Consider the following 13,583-nt stretch of genomic DNA (forward strand, 5'->3'; position numbering starts at 1 on the left):
CAGGTACGGCCCCCCTGGAGCAACGCAGCCAAGGACATGGCAGCCGGGCAGTGGGGACAAGTCTCTGCCCTTGTGCCCTGTCGCAAACAGATGATGCTGCGGGACACGGGTGGAGGGCACTAATGGCACTAATGGGCTGCCTGAGTGATCTGTGGCGGGCCGTGGAGGTGGCGGGTTGCCCTGCAAGTGGGTGGGAGCAGGGCAGGGATGGAGCAGAGGTGGGGCGGTGTGGGGGTGGGACAGTTTTTGAGCACTCGGTGTCTAAAAGGTTCACCATCACTGGCTGAGGCAGAGGTCTGATTTCCCTCCTTCCCCTCCACAAGCTTCAGAGCAGATTTGGAAGAACAGTGGAGGAATTCACAGGAAAAAGATGGTATGGATGGACCAGTATGCTAATGGAACATAGGTGTCTGCAAGACAGACATGTGATTAAAATACTTTGTGACATTACAATGCAAACCATGTCATTTATGTATCGCATTCATCACTGGGATGTTAAAGGTGTGGGCTTTGCTCATGATGCCACAGTACATGTTATCTCATTTTTCCATCACCGTGACTATGTAGGATCACTCATGTGATAGAAGAACATCAAAATATAATAAATATATATTTCTCATTAATTACATTGTTAAAATCATTGGATATAAGAAGTGACATAATAGATGATTGTTCATATAACAGAGGCACAGCAAATCTACTAAGCCTGAAAGGGAGCAATAAACTAAACCAAACCAAACCAAACACACATATACACATGCGCACACACACACACACACAGACACACACACAGAAAGAGAAAGAGAGACCTATCTGGCATAAAATCATTTTCACTCTATACTAGTGGTGGCACCGGTATCAGAGGCGGCACTCAGAGCCCTCTCTGTGGGCATGCGTGCCATCACCCCAGTCCTAGTCCTTCAGCTGGGTTTTATAAAACCTTTTCTCTTTAGGCCTCCGCCGCTGTGTACCCAAAAAAAGGTTCAATCAATCAGTCAATTTCAACTTTTCGCGGGAAAAAAAAAGATCTTGCAAAGTTGGAATTGATTGAACTTTTTAGTCCCACCCAATCTGCCATTACCACCACAGCCACGTCCACCCAGTGGGCCACACCCACCTGGCACCCAACAATGCATAAGTGGGTTTTGGGTTGCAGTTTGGGCACTCGGTCTCTAAAAGTTTCGCCATCACTGCTCTATACTCTGAGTAGAAACTGTTATCATCTGTTACACTGATGAGAAATGCAAAAACAATAAAAGGCATGCATAATTTTAGTTTCTGTTTATACAAAGCCCTCATTTGAAAAAGAAGAAATTATGACTAGATTTTAATACTCAAGCCATGAATGGAAATTATTACTTTTTAAGCCTTAGGAAGTTGTTTTAACAATGTTCAAAACAACTTACTGATATTTAAACTGTATTAATATATAATGTTATTCATATATAAAATATATTTGTCCATATAAACTAATTTAAAAATAAACTTTGGTCATAGGCCACTTACAGAATATAGATATGGGAAACATTGACAGTAGGATAGCATATATATTTAATAAATATAACGGTAAGACTTACAATGTAAGACTGGTGGAAACTTAATAATTCAGATCCTAACCAAAGATTTAAGCATTATTAAGGTTGTGTTCAAGAATATAGGCAATTCCAAGCAGGGTAGATTTTTGTAAAATTAGAATGTTGGACACATACTGAACCTGGAAATATTTATGTGCATTGATTTTATAATCGCCCCTTTCTTCTTTCAACTTCGATTGAGCCTACAGAGTTCTGGATATTTTCCATTACTTCTTATATTTTAGCTTGAGGTTGGACACAGGGGTCTACTACTTTTAGTGCATTTTAACTTTGATCTGGTAAAGAAAATGGATCCAATTTTTTTTTTACTGTTTTAACACTCTGTGATGAAATTGGATGCAAAAAAATTCATCCTTGGGTAGAACATTTATTTAGAGATCAAGCAAAACATTTAATAGCCCATTTTTATTGTTAGCAAATATTTAAATAATGCAAACTGTTTTAAAACTAATTTTAATAAAGATGAAATATGACTTGATTAATCAAGTTGCATCGCTTTGTGTATTACAATATAAACAACTAAAACCATTGATTTCTTAAATTTAGGTGCTTTCCCTAGACATCAGAAACTGAGTAGGAAAAAACAGTTCAATGATTCACTTTTTTAATGCTACTCTTTAAATTCTTGTTTTATTCAACTTCATTTGCTTACTTATTTAGTTAACCTTTGGTTGATTAGAGTCTTGAAAATAAAGAATAAAATTATTGTTATGTACAGGTGTTCTTAAAAGGTAACTTGAATTCACTTTTTGGAATATGGAAAAATATATCAAATGTAAAACATTTTATAAAATCACCAGAAAAGCTAGCTGGTTAAACCAAACAATATCTATGTAATCATGCCTTCTACTTTAAGCATCATCTAGCAGGGAAGACATAAATTTAATGGTTTGGTAGGCAGTGTTCAACTACATCAGGTCAAAAGAACAATAGTTATGACATTAACAAAAAAATGATTACATTATTGTATGTGCTCCAATTTCCATGAAACATTAATGACAATCAGAAAAAATAATGAAAATATTTTAACATTCAATTGTAAAGTGCGAAAAATATATCTTACATTTTACAACAATGTAAAATAACCTTCCTAGATTTAAAATGTTTATTACTATTTAGTTTGCCTCAGATTCACTGCCAATAGCTTATTACTTATTAATATTTTTCTATACAATTGTAAAAGAAAATACTCTGCCCTCTTAACTGATTTATTACTGTACAAAAGACGAATTGTAAGAAAGAGAAATCGCGCAAAACATTGCTATTTACTGTAGTTTAAATCACCAAAACCGAAGACATGAAAATAAACCGCCTTGCACATCCAAGTCTTTTTTTATAATTTAGTCTTTGTACATTTTAGTTTGTATTATTTTAGTTTTAATTAATAAAACACAGTGTTATATTAAACGTTGTATCATTTGAGTGAATATGGTTTCAACATTATTTTGTTATTAAGACTAACAACAACAATAACAAAACCACAATGATAATATTTACCTTTTGTTCCACATTGAGTCTGTCTCGTGCTCTCTCTGATCTATCTGTGCTGTCTAAATTTCACTGTGCCTGGTCATTCTACTACTACTAATGCCCCATGACTACCCACCAGACAGGTTTTTCATTCCAGTTTTGACCATGAGATGTTAAAGTAAGCAATGAACTTGCGCCCATTAGCTACTTGGAATGTCCTGTTATGGGATTAGCCTCATTAAAAGCTCAACAGAGATTCACTCATAGCTTCAAATACTGCCTAAATTTGAAGAACTAATCTGGTGCCCCAAAAAACCCCGTAACCAATAAACAAAAGATAGTTGGAGATTTTGGATTTAACTGGCACAAGCCCTGACAAGCTCATTGGATGGGTTTTCTTCTTTCTCTCTTTTTTCATTTCCACAAAAGGTCTTGTGCAATTGCGATACGGTGTTCTGAGTTCTGAAAGTTCAACTCAGAAAAACAAATCCTTCAAAAGAAACAGTGTATTAAACTGGAAAGGATCTGAAAGTACACGGGATATTTATAATCTTCCAAGAATGAAGATTAAAGTGTGCTTGTTTGACAACTGCTGGGAATCTTATGAACTAAAATTTATATTATAGTTCATTAACAAGAGTGTTTGCCAAAAGAGATGGAATTTGCAACTGCCTTTCAGCATTCTTTAAATACAGTAAAGTGTATTTTTCAGAAATAAATTAAAATGCAGAACTCTTAATTTACAGAAACACATAGGTAAATTAAAATTTAGGGACTGGTTTTCTTGGATTCTCACAAGAGCAAAGTAAGTCATGAAATAATAAAGATAGAAAAACTTATAGAGAAAAACTATCACCTTCTATGTGGCATTTTGGGATTTTTGTACAAGAAAGATTATTCTGTACTTATTCAAAGGTTACTCTCACACTTTGCAGATACTTCCTACTGATTGCAGTCTTTTGTTACTAAATTTTATATTTTTCCAAGACTTGTATTTTTCCAGAGTAGCTCTTGGGGGTGTAGTGGGGGTAGAAGAGAAAAGAATGCTCTTTGCACACCTTCATTCTCAGACAAAAGCATTTTGCTTCTCTTTTCAGGGAATTTCTCCAAAGATTTTGGAAATGACTTGTATTCATACCTATTTAAAACAAAAGAATCTATGATACTGTTATGTTAAAACAACATCTCATACTTGAGATTTTACAATGTTTTCAAGGAATAGGAATGGATGTCTTCAGACAGTGACTTCATTTTTAAGATTATCAATGTACATAAGAAATAGATCAAAACTGGGGTGCCAAATTTGCAAAGAAGGTAGTGAAATTATAGGCTTAAGGCTTTGGGTTGTCCTTTTTTTCAGATGGGATTCAGTACTTTGTATTTCTTTTTGTAAGGAATGCTGCTGATAACATAATTTCACACTAAGTAGTCGGAAGGAGATGCAGCAGCTGGTGATGTCGTCATGGTTTGGCTTCTGGATGATGGTTGCATTTCGTCTGAGGGATGGGTTTGCACTTGGGTTTCAGTCTGGTGAGGGTGAATGGTGGTGGCGTACTCCGGACTCAGAACAACACAATACGCCAGACAAAATGCAGCCACCATCCAGAAGCCAAACCACGATGACATCACCAGCTGCTGCACCTCCCTACGACCCCTACACAAAGCAAACGGACACATACCATGAACACAGAGCTAGACCGCAAACTCGGAGCCAAACCAAAGCCCAGCAGGTTACATCACAGCCTTCTGCTCCGGACATCACATCACAGAACTCAGGAAGTTACAACGCTAAAGCTCAGGATGTTACAACACAGCCAACCACCCAGGATGTTGCAACACAGAACTCAGGATATCACTACACTAAATTTCAGGATGCTACCACACAGCCCATTACCCAGGTAGTTACAACACAAAAGACTAATGGGCACACAGCCAGCACCTCAGCTACTCAGGATGTTACGAAACAGCCAAACAATCCGCAAACAATAACTCCAACACAGCCAACCAACCCACCTATAGCAACTAAGCCAGCACTCCACACACCCCCATCAATATTTATAGAGAGACGGCAGCTCTGATCACACGTTGCTCGCATAAGCACGAAGCCGAAGACCCCAGCCTGAAGATGACGAGTGGGACCTCGTCGAAACATCACCAAGATACTCTCAATCTTACACAGGAAAAGACCCGAATACGCCAAGACCTGCATATATATATATATATGGTATAAAATAAATAATTTACGACCACAAGGAGGATCCAAATAGGAAAATATTTTAATAAAACTGAGCTTTCGTTGGAAACTTCCAACATCATCAGGGTTAAAAGCCAGTTAATAGAAACACCTTAAATAAGGTTAGCTAACGCTTGCACCCAGCTCCTAGACCGCGTCATCGGTCCTGGCTGGTTAATTTGTGTTCTAATTGTTTCTTTGACGTCTGCACTCAGCCCTCCTTTATCACTCCTTTAATGTTTTTACAGACATTATTCACCATATATATATGGTGTATACACATACACACGCACACACACACACACACACACACACACACACACACACATATATGTAGGTCCTTCACCATTTGGGTTCTCTCCTGCGTAAAATTGGAAGTGTCTTGGCGATGTTTCGACGAAGTCCCATTCGTCATCTTCAGGCTGGTGTTTTCAGCTTCGTGCTTCGAGGAGCAATATGTGGTCTTAGCTGTTTCTTCCTTTTAACTGCCAGTGGAGGTATGAACTGATTGGGTGGGAGCTTGGCTGTGTTCTGATTGGGTGGAAGTGTGTTCTGATTGGTTAGGGGTTTGGCTGTGCTCTGATTGGATGGGGGGGTTGGCTGTGCTCTGATTGGATGGGGGGTTGGCTGTGTTCTGATTAGCTGGGGGAGTGTTCTGTTTGGGTGGGGATTTTGTTGTGCTCAGGTTAGTCTGAGTTGCAGGGGGTTTAAGATGGTGGGCTGCCTTGCTATTTTTTGGCTTCGCGTTTGTGGTCGTGCATCATCTTCATGGTGGGTGTCAGTTTGCTTCATGTATGGATTGGAGGGGTTTAAAGTGGCTAATGATGCAGCTGTGGTCTGGCTTCAGGTTTGTGGCCGTGCCTCATCATCGGTGTGGCTTTGGGTTTGCTTTTTGCGTGGATGTGTGGTGGTGACATCCTGTGTGGTTTTAGTGAGTGTGGGTCTGGTGTCATTCTTTGTGTTAGGGAGTCGTTTGTCAATAAGGGCAGGTTTCCAAATGGCTGGTAGGTGGGAGGTATCATCTCGTTTGTTCATGCTTTGTGGGCGTTTTTCTATCTCGATGGCTTCTCTGATTATTCTGTATTTAAAATGTTCAGTTTTGGCGATAGTTCTGGTATTTTTAAAGTCAATTTCATGTCCTGTGGCTATAAGGTGTTGGACCAGGGAAGATGTTGGTTCCTCTTTTTTGACTGAGTTCTTATGTTCTTCAATGCGTGCACTTATTCTTCTGTTGGTTTATCCGATGTATGTGTTGGGACAAGCGGTGCATGGGATTTCATATACTCCTTGATTTTCTAACTCAAATTTATCTTTGGGGTTTCTTAGGATGGTGGATATTTTTCTGTTTGTGCAGAATGCTATTTTGATGTTGTGTTTATGGAGGATCTTGCTGATTCTGTCTGTGGTGCCTTTTACGTATGGGAGGAGGGCTTTGCCGTTTTCTTGTTCTCTGTCTTGGATTTTAGTGGGGGTTTCTTTTTGGATTAGGTTTGTAATCTTATTTCTTTGGAATCCATTGGATGTTAGTACATTGGTGAGAGTGTGTAGTTTGGTTTTTAGGTGTTGTTTGTCAGCTAAGCGTTTTGTTCTGGAGATGAGTGTCTTGGCTACGGAGTTGATCTGTCTTGGCTACGGAGTTGATACATGAAGCAAACTAACACCCACCATGAAGATGAGGCACGACCACGAACGCAAAGCCAAAAATTAGTAAGGCAGCCCACCATCTTAAACTCCCCTGCAACTCAGACTAACCTGAGCACAACAAAGTCCCCACCCAAACAGAACACTCCCCCATCCAATCAGAACACAGCCAACCCCCCATCCAATCAGAGCACAGCCAACCCCCCATCCAATCAGAGCACAGCCAAACCCCTAACCAATCAGAACACACTTCCACCCAATCAGAACACAGCCAAGCTCCCACCCAATCAGTTCATACCTCCACTGGCAGTTAAAAGGAAGAAACAGCTAAGACCACACATTGCTCCTCGAAGCACGAAGCTGAAAACACCAGCCTGAAGATGACGAATGGGACGTTGTCAAAACATCGCCAAGACACTTCCAATTTTACGCAGGAGAGAACCCGAATGGCCAAGGACCTACATACAAACACCAGCAAAAACCTCAGAAAACATATATATATATATATGTAGGTCTTTGGTTGTTCGGGTTTTCTCCTGCGTAAAATTGGGAGAAAACCCGAACAACCAAAGACCTACATACAAATACCCGCGAAAACCTCAGAAAACATATATATATATATATATATATATATTATATATATATATATACACACACACACACACACACACACACACACACACACACACACGTAGGTTATTCGGGTTTTCTCCCACGTAAAATTGGAAGTGTCTTTGCGACGTTTCGACGAAGTCTCATTCGTCATCTTCAGGCTGGTGCTTTGGCTTCGTGCTTCTAGGAGGAAATACACATATATACATATATACATATATTTATACATGTCTTAATCACATGTATAAATAATCCTCCTTGTTATTATATGAGATTAGTGTATGTGAGATAGCAAGGATACTGTGAATGGGTATATAGTTAACTAAGCACCAGAGGTTTAAATGTGGCAATTGATTACATTGTTTTGCAGCTCCATTATAGCATGTACCCTAGGATAATTAGACATTTAAATATTTTGCAAGAAATTTAGTTCAGCTCCCTTTAAGGTCATTGTAATGTATGTCACATATAATTCATTGATTAGATTAGACCATCCTTTATTATCTGGCAATGCATGAAAAAGTAAAGTTCGCTTGGTTTTGACTTGGAGCTTGATGAATGTGTATCAAAGCAGTCAGTGGCACTGGCATTCACTGAGGGGACACAAGTGACAAAATGGGTGTCATGATGTCCTAAATGTAAAAGATTGTAGGAAGTCATTTTGACATAAACTTTGTTTGTTGAGGAAGCTCACAATCAGTGACAATGCCACAAAATGTTTAGGTCTCATAAAATGTTATCTGCTAATTTTGATTTCTAAAGGTGTTATCAACCTTAATGTCTATTTTCATTTCTAAGAAATACCTCCTATTTTCCGAAGCTTGTTTGTTTTTATATGTATAATATTAACATTATTCATCAATGGATGGTAAAACCAATACATTAAAATGAAATGAAATAATTAGAATCAGAAAGTGATATGTCATATCTATTATGACATATATGTTGCACTTTTCTGTAATTCCACAAAATATCACAAAACCTTGAATGTACTGGCTGTGACAATGAGTTACTAGTGTTTATTTACCACGAAGACTAAATTTGCAGGAACTGCTTGATACAGAGTCAATCCCCTGGCTAATGCAGTGAATGAAAATGATTGGTAGTAAGTCCCAGGTATCTGAACCTTGCAATTTTTTGTAATGTTTCAATATGGACTCTGTCACAGAACTATAGCCCCATACCCTTAGAACTGAAGGACAGGTTTGAATATACAACAGTAATTTTTATATTCAGCAGTGTTTAATTTCTAACTGCAGTTACCTGGCTGATCTAGATCAAAAAAGTTAATTTGAATCATGGTGCACGAAGGAAGAAGCATTTCTATACCTAATAAAAGGAACAAGTTCTTTCTTCATTCCTTTCTCTGTTCTGCTTTTCCATTTTGTCTCCAACAGGCGTTTGGCTTTACTTCCTACAGAGCAATATAATTGCACCTGAAAATAATGCAGCTCAAAACTGTAGGAGCAGAGCCAAACTGTATAATAAGTACAAACATATGTTTCTGCGGCCATTTCCACCAGTAATGTAACATTGCAGAGAATGGATTAATGTTTGCCCAAAAAGTATAAAGGTTCTTTATACTTTTCATAAGATGTGTTGCTACAAGAATTGCAATTAAACCTTTATCTGTTCTCATAGCCTGACTGCCAGCAAGAACAGTTGCCAATAGCTCTTTGAACACAATGAATATCAAAAACAATGAAGTATTTCATTATCACCATAGTGATACTTTATTTGATACTTTTTGAAGTACAATAATAAACAATTTAGGGAAAAACCCAAAGAAAAGTTCACAAGAGTCTATAATTTGGATAACCCTTTATACACTGATTATTCTTGAGGCTATAAGTAGCCCAGAAACCTTCAAACTAGTAATTCAAAAGTGTTAAGAATTTTTATACTTATGACTAATTCATACTATCCTAATAGCTTCTGATTTAGAGGAATCATTTATTTTATGAATGCTGGACATCAAATATGTTTTTCACTATGTTCTATGCATTTTTTATGCTCTGTGCTCAACTATTAACTTCCTTATCTACGTTTTATGAAGTTTGGCTCACACTTTTATCCTCCTCTATGCCATGACATTAAAGGGTTAACAGGAGCACAAATGAAAGTTGTGATCAACCTCGTCAGACAAGAAACTAACAGCTGTGAAAAATGGCAATTCTTTTTGCCAGCAGCCTGGATTATTGAGATAGCTGATATCAGAAAGATTAGTTTATGGTAGTTCTTATTTGACTACAATGATATATGGGCTAACATTACAGTCCCATTAAAGAACTTCACAGTGCTAGTTCCTTGCACAGTAAATTAAGGGAATTCTAATGTAGCATGCGAATTAGAAATATATGCTGTCAGGATGAAACCCCAATATTCATTTTCATACTCTCTGATTAAAGAAAAAAAACATATGGACATCAGCGGCAAATCTGATTAAAAACTATAGAATGTATCGCGTGTCTTTCTTTTTGGGAGAGGCAGAATGGTATAAAACAGAGTTCCCCAATCTTTCGGGGTTGGCAGCCTCAAGCGGGGGAAGAGGAAAAGAAGAGTGGAGCAATGAGCGCTCTCATGAATGGACCACAAGCACTTGTGATGTTTGCAGTGACACAAATGTTGGTGCGTGGGGCCGCAAATGCCTAAGATGCTCACGCATATAGGACTGCAAATGCCCGTGAAGCTCATGGCAACACTTGCATGAGTGGGCTGTGAACGCCCGTGGCGACTCTCACACAAATGGGGTTTTGCACATGTGCAAATACACACGAAGTGGCCAACCACTCAAGTGGCCTGGTGGCTAATAGGCCGCAGCCTGGTAGTGGGCTGAGGCCCACAGCTTGGGGAGCCCTAGTATAAAATACACAAATACAGACAATCTGGTATTCAACACATAGTTGACTAGGATCTGCTTCCAGGATCTAATACTTTCCTCAAAAGCAGATAATATGGGTGCTGTTTCAAATATAATTTAAGCTGATCAAAGTATACACTGTTTAATTCAAGTAAACTATTCTCATTGGTTTAGCACAGACAGACCAATAGACCATAGAGGAAAATGTCATATGCATTCTAAACCAGGGGTCCCTAACCCCTGGTCCATAGACCGGTACTAGGCTGCGGCATGCCAGCAACCGGGCCGCACAAACAAAGCCCCATCCGTGGGATGCAGGCAACACACTCTGGTCCATGGAAAAACTTCTCTCCACGGAACCAGTCCCTGGTGCCCAAAAGGTTGGGGACCTCTGTTCTAGACAAACGCTAGTATTTTCCATCATTATAGTCTTATCATGCCTAATCAAAAACCATCTGAAGTATAGGAACTTAAGGCAACAATACTGCCTTTATCATTCATATGCATTACAGCTGTATCGAGATTATGCTTTTTACAACTTGATATACCATTGATATGTTAACAATATCACATAAAGATTTGTTGACATATTTATTTAACCAAAGTATTTTTAAACAATGGCATATTAAAATCTTTATGAAGTTGAGAAGGAAATCCCTAAATTTAATAAATAAATAAAACAACTTACATGCATTTGTAATATGAAATACTTGTTCAGCCTTTGAAATTAAAAAAAAATAATATTGTCTAATCGTAACCAGAATCCTAAACATAAATAGGTAATGGTTAAATTGATATGTAACAACTTTATGCAACTATCATAGGATGATGATAGTTGGATATTTAAATGTGTAATTTATTTGTCTTAACAAGAAAAAATAACAGTAATTTGTTCCTGGGTGTCAAACACTCCACTGGGGAGGGCAGGGTAAAAGGTAACATATAATAAAATGTGCATTCTAACACAAACTCCATAGATTTTGTGCTTATGTCCCAGGCAAGTACTTAAAATGTGGACTTGCACTGTGATGTCACAACTCATATTTTACTATTTTGATGCAATCTTAGTTTGCTGTGGATGTGAAAAGCAATTCTTTACATTTCTTTACTATTTAAAAAAGGGTTGCAGTCATCAGGAAACAATTCCTGGTATATTAGGTTGACAGAAAAGAATTGCTATAGCATATGCTAAGCAAAATAACAATAATTATGCTGTATTTCAGAGGGTATCTTTCAAGTTCAATGAATATATCCAAAATGTAGTCAAGCTCTATCACACAGGTGTCAAACTCTCCCGTCATGTGATGTGTTGCGACATATTGCGACTCTTTTTGTATTGCAGGCAATAAATGGGCATGGCAGTTTGACATCCCTGCTCTATCACAAACCATCTATGTTCTTAAGACTATATGCAAGAAATAGGAATGTGTGTGATTTCTCTCCTATGCATCTAATTTGTGATTTATCAGCCACTTTAAAAACTAGGAACAATGTTTTACAATTTAGTATTATATCAAAGGCATGTTACTATATTGTGTCTTTTTCTAAGTGCAGAATAAATATTGGGATTGTTTTTTAAAGGCATACATCATTAAATAAAAGCATTAAACATGACTACAAAGAAAATGAATGAGTAGTACTAAGGTTTTAGGTATTGGAAACGTAGTTAATAAAGGGACTAAATAAAAGTACTTAAATAACTTAGTAATTTGCATGCCTTGACTTGATCTGAATGACTGATTTGGCTATTTTAGCGCTTAATAAGTACTCCAAATGCAGAGGTTGTATGTAATTTGGTTTGGAAAAGTTACTTGTAAACCTTGGACGTGTTCTGATAGCTGGTAGCAGTAAATTCTATGGAATTTGATTAACTAGAGCATTCCAACTATTTGCCCCAGCAAGGTTCTATGTTAAAACATGTTGATTATTTCTTAAGCATTGTTTGAATGTGATTTGTTGAAGAATTTCATTAATACAGATCAGTCCCTTTATTAAGCCATGGTTAATTGGAGTCTCTGAGCTTGGTTAAGTACCTTCAGAAAAGTGGATTAGTTGCTTTAATTTTATGTTCCTTCATAGAAAAAAAAAAAGGCTGAGAAGAATACAGTGATTACTTTTTCTGTTAGGAAAGGGAAAAATGACTGCGTTTATGTAGCATTTTCTAGATTAGAGTGTCTAATATAGATTTTCTTTCCAAGTTAGAAATGTACTAGTAGCCTAGTAATATAAAGATGATAAATTGGATCGCAACAGGCCCCATCTTGATCTACATCTGTTCTGACAGACCATATGGGAGCAAATAATGTGTCTGTCAGCTATATATCTGCAGGTGGGAATTAAATGGAAGCATTTCTCTATGCTGAATATCATAGTCTTGTCTATGTGTGTTGACTCCACTTGCATGTCATTTCTGTTTTCCCAATCGGCTATGGTTCCTTACTTAATGCAATCGTGACGATGGGATATGAACATACAGAGGCAGCCCCTAAAGTGTGTGCCAAAATCTAGCTGTCATTCTCAGAAATGTGTCCTTGGGTGGTCATTTAACATTTTTCAAGCTGGCTAAATATCTATGCCAAATACAAATTTCTAAATTCAGAAGTGTCCTAGTTCTGGCAAGATTTAATCCCTCCCAACAGCTGTCCTCAAGAGAAAAACTACTGGACATTTCATTTGAACAAAACATTGGCCTTGTGGTGAAGGAAAATAATAATCCATATTATTTTATATTGCTCTTATTACAAGGATACCTGGTTGCAGTTAATAATTTCTCATCTATTCAGATTTCAAGACCAGCCAGATAAATTTTATTTTCAGTTGCTATTATCTAATCAATGAGACCTGATTTTCTTAATGTGGCTACGCTTTGTTTTACTATTTGCAAAATATACAGTATGTTACCAGTTTTATAATGATTGGAGTTTTCTATGTTTTTTATTGTTTTCTTTCTGTTGTTTTGAGCGGGTCTCTGATTGTAATAAAGTGTCTTGCTTTGTCTTCTCCCAGTCTCATTTTCTTCTTCTGTGTATATTCAGCAAAGACAATGAACCCTAAATATCTAACAACTATAAAATAAATCTGCTGAATTAGTTTTAGCTAAAGAGACCTCATTAACATATGCATCTCATTAATACTTTTTAATTGATGGTGTCATAAAAATTCTGAAATCTCC

General features: G+C 37.4%; 1 protein-coding gene across 1 annotated transcript in view; it reads right to left on the bottom strand.

Moving 5' to 3' along the window:
- Positions 1-13,583, bottom strand: part of LOC120312229 (transient receptor potential cation channel subfamily M member 3-like) — a 343,098-nt gene that overhangs the window by 112,390 nt on the left and 217,125 nt on the right. The window lies entirely within an intron of this gene.

This window comes from Crotalus tigris, unplaced genomic scaffold, assembly GCF_016545835.1.
Source record: "Crotalus tigris isolate CLP2741 ecotype Arizona unplaced genomic scaffold, ASM1654583v1 scf7180000018464.579312, whole genome shotgun sequence".
Taxonomy (NCBI): Eukaryota; Metazoa; Chordata; class Lepidosauria; order Squamata; family Viperidae; genus Crotalus; species Crotalus tigris.